Source organism: Canis lupus, chromosome X, assembly GCF_048164855.1.
Source record: "Canis lupus baileyi chromosome X, mCanLup2.hap1, whole genome shotgun sequence".
In the NCBI taxonomy this organism is placed as follows: Eukaryota; Metazoa; Chordata; class Mammalia; order Carnivora; family Canidae; genus Canis; species Canis lupus.
In genome coordinates, this window is record NC_132876.1 from 63,007,673 (window position 1) to 63,021,313 (window position 13,641).

Consider the following 13,641-nt stretch of genomic DNA (forward strand, 5'->3'; position numbering starts at 1 on the left):
CAATGCCAGATTTCAGGTTGTGCTACAAAGCTGTGGTCATCAAGACAGTGTGGTACTGGCACAAAAACAGACACATAGATCAATGGAACAGAATAGAGAACCCAGAAGTGGACCCCGAACTTTATGGTCAACTAATATTCGATAAAGGAAGAAAGACTATCCATTGGAAGAAAGACAGTCTCTTCAATAAATGGTGCTGGGAAAATTGGACATCCACATGCAGAAGAATGAAACTAGACCACTCTCTTTCACCATACACAAAGATAAACTCAAAATGGATGAAAGATCTAAATGTGAGAGAAGATTCCATGAAAATCCTAGAGGAGAACACAGGCAGCACTCTTTTTGAACTCGGCCACAGTAACTTCTTGCAAGATACATTCACAAGGCAAAAGAAACAAAAGCAAAAATGAACTATTGGGACTTCATCAAGATAAGAAGCTTTTGCACAGCAAACGATAAAGTCAACAAAACTAAAAGACAACCTACAGAATGGGAGAAGATATTTGCAAATGACGTGTCAGATAAAAGGCTAGTTTCCAAGATCTATAAAGAGCTTCTTAAACTCAACACCAAAGAAACAAACAATCCAATAATGAAATGGGCAAAAGACACGAAGAGAAATATCACAGAGGAAGACATAGACATGTCCAACATGCACATGAGAAAATCCTCTGCATCACTTGCCATCAGGGAAATACAAATCAAAACCACAATGAGATACCACCTCACACCAGTGAGAATGGGGAACATTAACAAGGCAGGAAACCACAAATGTTGGAGAGGATGCGGAGAAAAGGGAACCCTCTTACACTGTTGGTGGGAATGTGAACTGGTGCAGCCACTCTGGAAAAGTGTGTGGAGGTTTCTCCAAGAGTTAAAAATAGACCTGCCCTACGACCCAGCAATTGCACTGTTGGGGATTTACCCCAAAGATTCAGATGCAATGAAACGCCAGGACACCTGCACCCCGAAGTTTTTAGCATCAATGTCCACAATAGCCAAACTGTGTAAGGAGCCTCAGTGTCCATTGAAAGATGAAAGGATAAAGAAGATGTGGTTTATGTATACAATGGAATGTTACTCAGCCATTAGAAATGACAAATACCCACCATTTGCTTCAACGTGGATTGAACTGGAGGATATTAGGCTGAGTGATGTAAGTCAATCGGAGAGGGACAAACATTGTATGTTCTCATTCATTTGGGGAATATAAATAATAGTGAAAGGGAATATAAGGGAAGGGAGAAGAATTGTGTGGGAAATATCAGAAAGGGAGTTAAGACATAAGGACTCCTAACTCTGAGAAACGACCTAGGGGTGATGGAATTGGAGGAGGGCGGGGTTTGGGGGTGAATGGGTGACGGGCACTGAGGGGGGCACTTGAAGGGATGAGCACTGGTCGTTATTCTGTATGTTGGCAAACTGAACACCAATAATAAATAAATTTATTATTAAAAAATAATAAAAAATAAAATAGTACTGAAAGTCCTCTGATTCTATATACTGTAAATCCCTCGACTTCCCCTGGAACTTCCAGTGCGGCTTCGTCAATAATTTCTTTTTCCCCTGTCCGTCTACCTAGTATCCAAGATCTATAAAGAACTTAAACTCTACAGCAAAGAAACAAACAATCCAATCATGAAATGGGCAAAAGACATGAACAGAAATCTCACAGAGGAAGACATAGACATGGCCAACATGCACATGAGAATATGCTGTGTATCACTTGCCATCAGGGAAATACATATCAAAACCACAATGAGATACCACCTCACCCCATTGAGAATGGGGAAAATTAACAAGGCAGGAAGCAACAAATGTTGGAGAGGATGTGGAGAAAGGGGAACCCTCTTGCACTGTTGGTGGGAATGTGAAATGGGGCAGCCACTCTGGAAAACTGTGTGGAGGTTCCTCAAAGAGTTAAAAATAGATCTGCCCTATGACCCAGCAATTGCACTGCTCGGAATTTACCCCAAAGATACAGATGCAATGAAACGCCAGGACACCTGCACCCCAATGTTTCTAGCAGCAATATCCACAATAGCCAGACTGTGGAAGGAGTCTCGGTGTCCACTGAAAGATGAATGGATAAAGAAGATGTGGTCTATGTATACAATGGAATATTACTCAGCCATTAGAAACGACAAATACCCACTATTTGCTTCGACGTGGATGGAACTGGAGGGTATTATGCTGAGTGAAATAAGTCAATCGGAGAAGGACAAACATTTTATGGTCTCACTCATTTGGGGAATAAGAAATTAGTGAAAGGGAATAAAGGGGACAGGAGAAAAAATGAGTGGGAAATATCAGAAAGGGAGACAGTACATGAGAGACTCCTAACTCTGGGAAACGAACTAGGGGTGGTAGAAAGAGAGGTGGGCGGGGTGGGGGTGACTGGGTGATGGGCACTGAGGGGGGCACTTGATGGGATGAGCACTGGGTGTTATTCTATATGTTCGCAAATTGAACACCAATAAAAAATAAAAATAAATAAATAAAATAGTACTGGAAGTCCTATCTGCCACAAACAGACAACAAAAAGAAATAAAAATCATCCAAATCAGCAAAGTATTCAATCTTTCACTATTCACAGATGGCATGATACTCCATGTAGAAAGTCTGAAAGACTCCAGCAAACAATTACTGGAACTGATACATGATTTCAGAAAAGTCACAGAATACAGGGGACCTGGGTGCCCCAGTTGGTTAACCATGTGCCTTCAGCTCAGGTCATGATCTAGGGATGGAGTCCCACATAGGGCTCCCTGTTCAGAAGGATGTCTGCTTCTCTGGCTCTCTCTCCATCTTCTCCCCACCCCTTGTGCTCCATATCTTTCTCAAATAAATCAATAAATAAATATCTTTTAAAAATAAAATCTGCATATAGAAATCTGCTGGATTTTTACACACCAATAATGAATCATCAGAATGAGAAATCAAAGAATTTGTCCCATTTACAAAATAGCACCAAAAACCATAAGATACCTGGGAATAAACCTATCCAATGAAGTAAAAGATCAATACTCTGAAAACTGTAGGACATTTATGAAAGAAATTGAGGGAAACCTGGTGGCTCAGTTGTTGAGCGTCTGCCTTGGGCTCAGGGCATGATCCTGCGGTTCCAGGATCAAGTCCCACATCAAGCTCCTCGCAGGGAGCCTGCTTCTCCCTCTGCCTATGTCTCTGCCTCTCTCTCTCTGTGTCTCTCAAGAATAAATAAATAAAATATTTTCTAAAAAAGAAAGAAATTGAAAAGAACACAAAGAAATGGAAAAACAGGGGCATCTGGGTGGCTCAGTGGTTGAGTGTCTGCCTTTGGCTCCAGTCATGATCTCAGGGTCCTGGGACCAAATCTCACATCAGGCTCCCCACAGGGAGCCTGTTTCTCCCTCTGCCTATATCTCTGTTTCTGTCTCTCTATGTGTCTCTCATGAATAAATAAATAAAATCTTTAAAACGAGAAAAAATAGAAAGATATTGCATGCTCATGGGTTGGAAGAACAAATTTTGTTAAAATGTCTATACTACCCAAAACAGTCTACCCTCTCTTCTGATGGTTGATGTGTAGATGCAAATTTGTATATGAAAGATCTAATGTTTTTCTTTCTAGCTTAGATGCCCTATAACTAATATTGAGTGAAGGTGGAGGACAGCAGATATGTATACACATAAATAAATCTATTCTTCTGGACTTATTTCACAGATTCTCTATGTATAATTTTCTTCTGAGCCCTTTCCTTGTGTAGATTTTAACTTTCATCTAAAATCACACATTCTGTCCTTCTCTCTGATATAGCCTTACATCTGGAATTCAGGATGTAAGGAATACATCTGGAATTCCTTTGCTTTAAACTTAGCATAACATAGATTAGCAGAACATAAGAAATCAAATATTTTGCAGAAGCTCTAATATGATTTCCTTTTTGCAATACAGCAGTTTAAATGTGAATGGTGATGATGACTTCCTGTTTAAGGCAAACTATGTTATGAAATCTTATACCTTATTCAAAATTCCTTTTGTATAGTGAGATTTAATATGTACTACTATATCCTCCACAAGTAAATAAGCTCCATAATGGTAGGGGCTATATCTTATATGATTCTTATTATTACTCATACTCCACCTGAAAAATAGTAAACACACCATAAAGATTGCTCAAAGAAAAAGTATGTCATCCATGTTTTCTTTTTTTAAGATTTTATTTATTCATGAGAGAGAGAGAGACAGAGAGACAGAGAGGCAGAGACACAGGCAGAGGTAGAAGCAGGCTCCATGCAAGGAGCCTGATGTGGGACTTGATCCTGGGTCCCCAGGATCACACCCTGGGCTGCAGGTGGCGCTAAACCGCTGCGCCACCGGGGCGGCCCTCATCTATGTTTTCTAGGATCCCCATTTTAATCTCTTTTATTCCCTATTTTATGTTTAAATTTCCCCCCATCTCTTAGTTCATCTAACAGAAATCTAATAAAAGAACAACCTATTTTTAAATTGGTACATCTTATCTCTGTTATTAATTATCTTGATCCTCAAAATCATGAAATATAGCCGTATCATATACACAGTATAGTCTAATGTAAAGACTTTTGGCAGCAAATAGAACTGCGTTTGAAACACAACCAAGACAGTTGTACAATTTGGGATAGGTTGTTTAATTTTTGGTTTCCTCATTTATAAAATGGTGGAAATTAATAGAGTTATTGTAAAAATATAAGAAACCTTGCCCAATAAGAGTACATCATAAATGCAAAATAAATAAGAATCATTATTATTTTTTTATGATAGAGCACCTAAAATCAAAGTTAGAGCCAGTAATAGATAGGCATCAAAAGCTTAGTCTATCTGGTAGACTCTAGGTAGCTGCTCAGATGCTTATTAGCTTTTTCTGGAATCATTAATAGGAAGATAATCGTTTTTGAATAGTGTATGTTATTTCAGGAGAAAATTAAAAGCTTTGGAATAGCGTGGATCTCATGTAGACCTTTACTCCATGTGAGGACTTTAGCCATGCTATGACATTCACACTGAGTTTTAAGGAGGATTTGGCATACACTAAATATACTTATGAACCCCCAACTCACCTTGGAGAATTCTGATTTATTTTCCCTTTGCTTTAAAAACCATATTGACTTCCCAGAGCTGTGAGAATAGACCACGACCAAACACTCAGAATTCTCCATGAAGAAAATGAAGTTGGCATGATTAGGAATAAAACCAAGGAAATCAAAACCAATTTATATTCCAAAGTGAATTTTTCAAACCTAAAAATAACTCCATGCCACAAAAAGGTTATGTAAAATTAAAACTTTATTTTGAAAACAAAGTTTTAGTTATGCAAATAAATCAATTTTTTAAATCAATGTGCTGAAAATTTACAGAAAGAGATACTGAACTGATAACCACTCCTTGAAGTACTTCATATTTCTTGGCCCCATATGACTAGTGGGTTAATGAATGAAAACATTACTAAATTAGTCTTAAAATTTCCTATGCAACATGATACAGTCTTTGGAGGACAATACATTATAGTGGTTCACCAGCAATTTTAATTGTATATGTATCCAAAATATTTCCAACCAGTTCCCCAATGTTGGTAAATGAAAAGTCAGGGGAAAAATATCTCTATTTAGTGTATTAAAGCATTCCACACATTGGATATTCCATAGCATTTGGGGAGAGCCAGCATGATTGACCATCATGCCCATATTCTCCAGTGTTAGTTTAGCCTCGGTTTTTACTCTGGCTATGCTTGGCTCAAGTCTCAGTTAGGGAGTAGCTTATAATCCAGGGTAATAAACTTTAGTTCTTGACCATGAACCATGGTCACAGAGAAAATCTCTGTGATTTCTAATAAATTAGAAAATTTATTGATTCCCAGAATTTTGACAGCTTTAAATTTCCTCAGTGATTTTCTCCCCCTAGGAAATGCTCAGACAGATATGGCATTGATCCATGTGCAAATCATACAACTTTAACTTAGAACCAAGATGGTTATTAATAAGTAATTTTATGTTAAATATGACCTAGGGCACACTCTGTGAATTCTGAAAGAAATCGCTGTTCTCTCTGCAGATTGCAAAATATCTTCACAGAGCTTTGCTTAATCATATTTCATGGTTCAAAATTGGGGGAAGCTTACTCTATCCTCCGGGACTAGAAGGACCTTTCAGCAAATGGCCAGAATAAAGCTGAGTAGCCCAAAATCCAACGGATTATCACCCGCTCTGGATAACACAGGCCCTGAATCAATGTTCCTTAATTCATATAGATTGATTTTCTAGACTGGCCACTTCACTGACTGTCATATTCATACTTTACTTCAGCTAGGTAAATCATCACTAGGTTAGTTTAATTATATCCACTGATGTGAAATTAATCAAAATTATTCTCCTTTTTAGTACTGATGTGTAAAACCAGACTTATTTATTGATCATCAGTTATGTTTTTTTAAATACCCATTTAACTCTAAACCTGCAGAAGGAAATGTTTTCTTGACATTTCTGATTGATGTCACATCAATATGGACTAAACTATGCTGATTATGAAGATGAATAAAGTAGTAATATAATAGCAAGAAACTACAGAAACATTTTGTGTTCTAAATTAAGTTTTGCAACTCAAGACTTCAAGTTATATTACAAAATTTTAGTGACCAAAATTGTATGGTACCAGCACAAAAATAGCACATAGATCAAAAGAACAGAATAAAAACCCAGAAATGAACTCATAACTATGTGGTCAATTAATATTCAACAAAGGAGGAGAGAATGCCCAATGGGAAAAAGTCCTCTCAACAAATGGTGTTGGAAAAACTGAACAGCAAATGCAAAAGAATGAAACTGGACAATTTTCTTCACCATACACAAAAATAAATTCAGAAAGGATTAAAGACCTGAATATGAGACATGAAACCATAGAAATCCTAGAGAAGGACACAGACAGTAAGCTCTTTGACATACATCATAGCATGTTTTTCCTAGATATGTCTCCTGAGGCAAGGGAAACAAAAGCAAAAAGAAACTATTGGGACTTCATCAAAATAAAAAGCTCTGCACAGAGAAGGAAACAATCATCAAAACTAAAAGATAACCTATAAAATGGAGGAAGATATTTTTAAATGGCATATCTGATAAAGGGTGAGTATCCAAGATATATAAAGAACTCATAAAACTATACCCTAAAAACTATAGAACACTTCAGAAAGAAATTGAGGAAGACACAAAGAGATGGAAAAATATTCCATGCTCATGGATTGGCAGAATTAATATTGTGAAAATGTCAATGTTACCCAGGGCAATTTACACGTTTAATGCAATCCCTATCAAAATAACATGGACTTTCTTCAGAGAATTAGAACAAATTATTATAAGATTTGTGTGGAATCAGAAAAAAACCCGAATAGCCAGGGGAATTTTAAAAAAGAAAACCATATCTGGGGGCATCACAATGGCAGATTTCAGGTTGTACTACAAAGCTGTGGTCATCAAGACAGTGTGGTACTGGCACAAAAACAGACACATAGATCAATGGAACAGAATAGAGAACCCAGAAGTGGACCCTCAACTTTATGGTCAACTAATATTCGATAAAGGAGGAAAGACTATCCATTGGAAGAAAGACAGTCTCTTCAATAAATGGTGCTGGGAAAATTGGACATCCACATGCAGAAGAATGAAACTAGACCACTCTCTTTCACCATACACAAAGATAAACTCAAAATGGATGAAAGATCTAAATGTGAGACAAGATTCCATGAAAATCCTAGAGGAGAACACAGGCAACACCCATTTTGAACTCGGCCACAGTAACTTCTTGCAAGATACATCCACAAAGGCAAAAGAAACAAAAGCAAAAATGAATTATTGGGACTTCATCAAGATAAGAAGCTCTTGCACAGCAAAGGATACAGTCAACAAAACTAAAAGACAACCTACAGAATGGAAGAAGATATTTGCAAATGACGTGTCAGATAAAGGGCTAGTTTCCAAGATCTATAAAGAATTTCTTAAACTTAACACCAAAGAAACAAACAATCCAATCATGAAATGGGCAAAAGACATGAAGAGAAATCTCACAGAGGAAGACATAGACATGGCCAACATGCACATGAGAAAATCCTCTGCATCACTTGCCATCAGGGAAATACAAATCAAAACCACAATGAGAAAAAAAAAAGAAAAAAAAAACCACAATGAGATACCACCTCACACCAGTGAGAATGGGGAATATTAACAAGGCAGGAAACCACAAATGTTGGAGAGGATGCGGAGAAAAGGGAACCCTCTTACACTGTTGGTGGGAATGTGAACTGGTGCAGCCACTCTGGAAAACTGTGTGGAGGTTCCTCAAAGAGTTAAAAATAGACCTGCCCTACGACCCAGCAATTGCAGTGTTGGGGATTTACCCCAAAGATTCAGATGCAATGAAACGCCAGGACACCTGCACCCCGATGTTTATAGCAGCAATGTCCACAATAGCCAAACTGTGGAAGGAGCCTCAGTGTCCATTGAAAGATGAATGAATAAAGAAGATGTGGTTTATGTATACAATGGAATGTTACTCAGCCATTAGAAATGACAAATACCCACCATTTGCTTCAACGTGGATGGAACTGGAGGGTATCATGCTGAGTGAAGTACGTCAATCGGAGAAGGACAAACAGTGTATGTTCTCATTCATTTGGGGAATATAAATAATAGTGAAAGGAATATAAGGGAAGGGAGAAGAAGTGTGTGGGAAATATCAGAAAGGGAGACAGAACATAAAGACTCCTAACTCTGGGAAGTGAACTAGGGGTGGTGGAAGGGGAGGAGGGCGAGGGGTGGGGGTGAATGGGTGACGGGCATTGGGAGGGGGCACTTGACAGGATGAGCACTGGGTGTTATTCTGTATGTTGGTAAATTGAACACCAATAAAAAATAAATTTATTAAAGAATAAATAAATAAATAAATAAATAAATAAATAAATAAATAAATAAAAAGGTAAAAATAGAACTACCCTACAATCCAGCAATTGCACTACTAGGTACTTACTCAAAAGATACAAAATACTGATTCGAAGGGGCATATGAACCCTGATGTTTATAGCAGCATTATCTACAATAACGAAATTATGGAACTAGCCCAAGTATTTGTCTACTGATGAATTGATGTAGAAGATGAGGTATATATATATATATATATATATATATATATATATATATATATATACACAATGGAATATCAGTCATAAAAAGAATGAAATCTTTTCCTTTACAATGATGTAGATGGGTCTAAGGAATATTATGCTAAGTGAAATAGTCAGAGACAGACAAATACCACTTGATTTCCCTTATATGTGGAATTTAAGAAACAGAACAAAATAGTATAGGGGAAAAATATAGAGGGAAGGAAACCAAGAAATAGACTCTTGACTATAGAGAATAAAGTGATGGTTACCAGAGGTGAAGTGAGTGGTGAGGATGGATAAAATAGGGCATGGGGATTAAGGAGTACAAGCATGGGGTATTGTAGGAAAGTATAGATCACCAAATTGTATGCCTGAAACTAATACTATATTTTAACTAACTGGAATTTAAATAAAAACTTAAAAAAATAAATATGTGGTAATATGTTGTTAGCTTTATAGAAATACCTGAATGTGATCTGCTAAGTAAAGCTGAAAAGAAGTTTAGCTAAGTATTTATAATTATGACAAAATTAAATTCTTTCTTCTGTTGCTGAGAATGTGGAGTAAACCTTGCTATTCCCTTCCCTACATAGCATAACATTGAGCAAAACCTTTTAGAAGAAAAAATATATCATCAGGAAGTAAGAAAGGAATTGAAAGGCTTTTTTAGATAATGGATGGCATTTGCATATATTTTAGGCATCTAATGAGATAGTAATCATGCTATTCAAGATACAATTGAACCTGAGTGGGCAGGCTTGCCTCATGCTCTGGGCAGGAGAAATTTTTTTCATGGTTTATGAACTGATCATGGCCAATGATTTAAACTTTTGTTTCCCCACTAGCTAATTAGATTTAGTGAATTTCTTTACCCATATGCATCTCCAGAATCTATACAGACTTGATTTTGATTACTAACCTGTACTTCTGATTATTTCTCAGGTACTGTGATTCTTGATTCACAGCTTATGCTAATGCAGTCATTGCTGCAAGTAAAAGTTATTCCTCTGATGCACACCCTGGATTATCTTTCAATGACTATACCAAGAGAGCCTGCTTTAATTTTCAAATCCTAGATATCATGTTGTTATATGATAAGCAGTAATAGTCAAGCCATCAATGACTGCATCTGCTTCTGGACTCACATACCACCAATTATTATAATATTAACTTCCTCACACTTTATTCTAAGTCTGTTTAACTTTTGTGCTTACCCTGTAACCTTGACTCCTTTCTCGGACTTGGAATCTCCTAGACCTCAAATACTTTCTTTTGTCTTATAGATTGGCCAAACTATTGCTCTGGCACATGATATGGTACATAAACATCCAGTACATGACCAGGTCTGTGTTAATGTTGTATTATATAGCACTTTGTGCATATCCATTGTCATTTTAGGTTTTTTCTTTGAGGATAGTAGAATAATTATCTCCTATTCTTGCAGGGAAACAGTGGCAAAGTCCAGTAAACCCAAATTTGTTACATTCTCCCGTGGAAGAAGTCTGAAGGGTGCCCCTCATTCTTGAGTGATTTCAAAATGATATCTTTTAACATTTCCCAATGAATAATACATTTGTCTCTTAATCCTCAAGCCTTGCTAAACAGTAAGAAAAAATGAAATGAGCACTGGATGAAGTGTCACAGATGTACATTGCAGCCTTTTCTCTGTGATAGACTCACAGAAGTACTTGGCCCCGTCATTTCAATTCTCTGAGCATCAGTTTTTCCGATTATAAAATGCAAACTGTCAATCTCTGTCATTTTTCAAATCATAAGAGTCTTAGATGTTTTCCATTGCTCCATCACTGACAGGATTGGACTCTTTTTCTGACTTTCTTAGACTTGGGGTCTGCAGACTTATTCTCTAGACATATGGCACAAGAAAAAGACTTTTTCTGAGAGGTCACTTTAGTGGGCAAGGGAAACAGCACTATCTGTGGTGCCTTCTTTCAGAATTAGGTAGGATTCAGAAGAAAGAGTTGAATTCCCTTTCTGGTTCTGAGCATATAATTAATGCCAAACGTTTCTATTAGAGGAATACAAAAAGAATGCTTCTTTCTCCTATTCATTTCATTTTCCTAATGCAAAGGGGGAAAACTGAGTTCATTCATTCCTAAGAGTCTCTAGGTGAAAAATCAGTGAACTATTTGGAAGAATCAGTGTCCCCTTTTATATTTATTCACCTTTATAATATTAAATACAATATAGTACCAGCCAAAATAGAATAGATACATTAGATGATTCTTGTCTCACAGAAATATTGCTGAAAACATATAGCAAGATAGAGCGGTACACGTGTTTACAAGTGCAAGGAATGTTTTCTATAATTAAAAAAAAATCCTTCCCCTTAGACACAAACTTCTTGAAGGATGGCTTTTATGTGATCCAGATATTTGCTAGTGTGGCTGGTGGAATCTTTCCTTCAGCTAAAAAAACTTGAATCCCATCTATAAGATTAATGCCTTTTCCACAAAACCTGGTATTTATAGCAGCTGCAGGAAAGAAATACACCTCGCTGAATGATCCAAACCTCTCTAACAAATGTAGCTCTAGTTGAATGAAATTATATTCTTTTTCTTCCCTTCGAAGATTAGAGCAGTATAAAATGAAGTCCATGAAAAAAAATAATAAAAAATAAAATAAAATGAAGTCCATGCACACTATTATTGACAGCAGAGAAAGAAGAATGAAAGTCATTTGAGATTTCATCCTGGGTTACGCTGCAACATGGAAATCCACCCTTCCCTTTAAAAAAAAAAAAAAAAAAACTCTGAATGCAGCTCCTAACAGTTACATGCTACTGATAACTCCACAATTTGGTTTAAAGTTAGAAGGCATCTTCTTCAGTATTTCTACCTGAGCATAAAAGAAACAACATGCAAACCAGGGAACAATTTTACTTACATTGTCTCAAAATAAGTTGATTACTAGTATCTAAAAATGTAAATTTAACCTAAAATCATTTAGCCAACTGTTGATTTTTTAATGTACTGATTATTCTGATAGATACAGATTATCTATGAGAAACAGCAACTATATCTCTTGTCTTATTTCTTCTCTTTTATTATAAATGTGTCTTTTTGTTGTTCAGGAGTGCTTTCATTGAAAGCAGAATCTCTTTATCTAACATTAATTACAATTCGTTTTTGCAGTAAAATATGTAACTTATACAAGCTGATAAGAACATGCAGTCATGTTAGTAAAGGTCCTGAGACATTATAGTTCTTATTTTTTAATCATAGCTCATTTTGAAAATAACAGAAACCTAACCATTTTAATAATTTAGTAGATAAAAAAATCACCTCCAAAAAATATAACAAAGAGTAGATAAAAAAAACATTCTGCACATTCTGCAAGTAACTCTACTTAATACAGAGTTGGTTAAATTACAAATGTTCATGGGGTTATTTTATTCAATATCAATTGAGTGAAACAAATCAGGAAAAAATCTCTCCATGTCAAACTTACATTTCTCCCCATTCAAAGTTACCTCCCCCTCCTACATCAAGAAGCCAACTGCATAATTATTTTTGTTTGTGCAAATACTAAGGAAACGACATACAAGGATGGTCCAGGTTCATGATATCCATATCACCCTTAGATATGACAGGTTACCCAGAACCGGGTGTGAAGAGACCAATTCTAGATTATTAATAGTAAAAAGCACAGATAAGATCTTATTTATAATTTTAAAAAGAGCCTACCGTTTCAGTTTCTTTCCATTTTCTCCAGTAATCCCCAAAGAATTCAAGCGAAAGCCATTCCAACAAAGATGCTACTGATATGTGCATCAATTCCAGCTCCCTGTTCTGAGAAAAACTATTCGAATCCTATTTACTACCAAAAAAAAAATTAAAAAGGGAATAAAGACAAAAATAAATGAAAGAAAGAAAGAGAAAAGAAAAGAAAAAAGGAAGGAAGGAGGGAGGGAGGGACAGAGGGAGGAAAGAATAAAAAGAAAACAAAAATTTTTAAAAGCCAAAAAAATGAAGATAAAAGGAAAAAAATAAAATTTTTAGCATTCCACCATCATGTTGGAAAACACTGTAGTGAAATCAGCATGAAATACACAAGCCTCTGTGAACACTGAACATTTCCGTTTTCCAGGGGGTAGCTTGAGCTAGCAAGCTCACTGGTGCTTGATCTCTCTCTCTCTCTCTCTCTCTCTCTCTCTCTCTCTCTGGTTAATGATGCAGAACTATGATATGGGCTGTACATAAAGCCTGCTAAGCTTCACACTTAGCAAAGAAACTCTTGTTTCTATTTATAGGGCCACCGTGCATTTTCTTCCAATCTTGTGGTTGCACTCAGCTTTGAGTTTGTGACAATACATGGCCTATTTGTTTATGGAGCTTTTTGCAGCAGCTATGTGCCCTCTGGTTCCTTTCATAGATAGTGAACCACTGCAATCATTACTGTGATCCTTTATCTCAGGCCCTCAGTTGTTGTGTTCAGATACCAAAGTGGG

At 36.6% G+C, this 13,641-nt stretch overlaps 1 protein-coding gene across 2 annotated transcripts in view; it reads right to left on the minus strand.

Moving 5' to 3' along the window:
* The window catches only part of GPR174 (G protein-coupled receptor 174), a 63,435-nt gene extending 50,090 nt beyond the window's left edge, over nt 1–13,345 (minus strand). For both annotated transcript variants that reach the window (XM_072818152.1, XM_072818151.1), the window contains exon 1: nt 12,878–13,345. The gene's annotated coding sequence lies outside the window, so the exon portion shown is untranslated. The remainder of the gene's footprint in view (nt 1–12,877) is intronic.
* Between the last annotated feature and the right edge of the window lie 296 nt (nt 13,346–13,641).